A 2,506-nucleotide genomic window follows, 5' to 3' on the forward strand; every position below is an offset into this window, starting at 1 on the left:
CCCCCCCACACACCATACTATAGTCACAGTGGCAGGCTCTGCCCCGCCTCTTTGCACTCAGCTAAAGATGTGTGCCTGGAGCAGGCTCTGTCTGTTTGGCTGGAGACTATGTTATTCAGTCAGGGACTGTAACATAAAGCTGTACACACACATGCAAACCACAGGCAGACCCCGGTCATGAATAGTAGATGGGATCCTATGTCCACCATCCACTCAACTGAATAGAGGACTACTCGGTTTTCAAAATGCAGTCAAGCTGTTTATGTCCAAAGCCACACAGTATTGTCTACTCATATAGCATGCAGCTTTAAAAATTAGTTAGGAAACATGTAATCCATAACTCTTAGGTACAGGATTAAAAGAGGTTATGTAGAAGAACCAAATGGTGCACAGAACTATGTCATTGTGCAATTTATGTGCTGCCTTGAAAGCTTCACTGAAGATTTTCACACTTTGTTGGATGAGTCTGCAAAAGTAGAAATACAGTTAGTCTAGCTGTTCCAGGAAACGGTAAAGAAAACATTAACAATTATGCCACCATCAGCATTGTAATAAAATACTATGTAAAGTGGCAGGCACCAGGAAACTCGACATGTAATTGATTCGAAAAGATCCTAGCACCTGTGAGCATTTTGCACCAGTGTTCCAATCCTAATATAAAGCAAGCACAGCCATGTCAGCCTTGGGAGCCCGGCTAGTCATCACTAGGGCAAAGGGCCATTGATCACTAGGAGAGTGGAAAAAATGATTGGCAGAAGTGAGCCAGTAAATGAAAAGAGAGGCCAGAGAAAACTGGAATGATATATTAAAAAAGGAGAAAAGAAAGGAGAAAATGGAACACAAGGAAGTTTATAGAGTAGTCTTAGGGTTCAACAGAGGTTGCAGGAAGAATCATTTAAAATCTTTAAAAGCCGTAGACGTTAGGGTTGCCAGGTCCCTTTCATCTGCCAGCAGGGGGAGGGGGGGAACATTCCAGGAGTGGGAAATGACATCACCCCCCCCCATTCCTCCCAAACAGTGAAGTTGCACGTGACGTACCTGCATCAGCTGGAAGTGACATCAGCATCAGGGGCGACCGCTCTGGATTTTAGGCAAAACTCTATTGTAAAATTGGCATCAAACCACAGAGTTCTACCCAAAATCCAGAGTGTCACACACACAGAACCTGATGTAGCGGACATACTGACATCACTTCCGGGCAGGGCTCTTTTTGTAGAAAAAGCCCAGCAGGAACTCATTAGCATAATGGGCCACACCCAACAACAGGAACTCATTAGCATATTGGGCCACACCCCTGACAGCACAGCACATTAGGCCGCACCCCCATGTTACCAGAAGTGTGGTTATCCAGCCACACCCACCTTTTGCTTGTTATTCTGTTTATTGGCTACACACCCCTAATGTAGCCAATCCTAATGAGTTTCTGCTGTTGGGTGTGGCCTATTATGCTAATGAGTTCCTGCTGGGTGTGGCCAACTCGGGAGCCAGCCGGAACTCCGTTCCTGTGCGTTCCTGCCCAAAAATAGCCCTGGAGACAACTATCTCTATTGTCACTTTTATAGAGAGATTCAGTGGGATCCAGTGAAGTGCCAGTGGGAAGTATAGGGATTTCAGTGGCAGAAGGGCAAAGACTATTCTAGTTCTCCTCCAGGCAGAACTTTTGACTGGTTCAGAGCTGTCTTTGTCTTTTGTCTCTGCTAGTAGACCTGCAGCCTCCAGACATGAATTAAAAATGGTATTCCCAGACTGGTGTGTTCTCACCATCACAAGCGAAATACATGATAGAGCTGTGTACTTTTGCACTATGCAAGCCAAGTGAGATAACAGCCCTTTGTGATGGTGCCCAAGGCCCTCTTGAGCAAGACTGATTAAAAGAGATTGAACTGATAATGAAGGCTTCCCTTTCCTGTGGGTCCATAAAGGGGAAGCCAAAGGCCTAGTTTTCATTTCAGGATCATGAGCAAGTTTGTTCACATGGAGAAGTTCTCTGTGGTCCTCTTAAGGAAAATGTTGCTTAGCAAGGAGGTCTGGTTTGCCGCTCTGGATCTGAAAGACTTTTGGTGGATCAAATGAACACTCTGGTTTTTGTTGTTGTTCAGTCGCACAGTCGAGTCCGACTCTTCGCGACCCCATGGACCAGATCTCGCCAGGCCCTCCTGTCTTCCGCCGTCCTCTGAAGTTTGCTCAATTTCATGTTTGTTGCATCTATGACACTGTCTAACCATCTCATTCTTTGCCGTCCCCGTCTTCTTTGACCTTCAATCCTTCCCAGCATCAGGGCCTTCTCCAGTGAGTGCTCCCTTCTCATTTGATTTCAATCTTTCCTACAAACACCAGGAATGGCCATTAACTCAAAAAGGCCAAACCTTATTTTGGTGTCATGCATATATGAGCCTTTTCTTGTAATTACTTTGATCATCAATTCTAATCAAGCGTTGCCGTCTTTGCTAAAATCTTTGTCAATCCGGAAATCTTTCAACCAGTTCATAAATATTTGTATGTGTGT

Source organism: Gekko japonicus, unplaced genomic scaffold, assembly GCF_001447785.1.
Source record: "Gekko japonicus isolate JY-2015 unplaced genomic scaffold, Gekko_japonicus_V1.1 scaffold5725, whole genome shotgun sequence".
Taxonomy (NCBI): Eukaryota; Metazoa; Chordata; class Lepidosauria; order Squamata; family Gekkonidae; genus Gekko; species Gekko japonicus.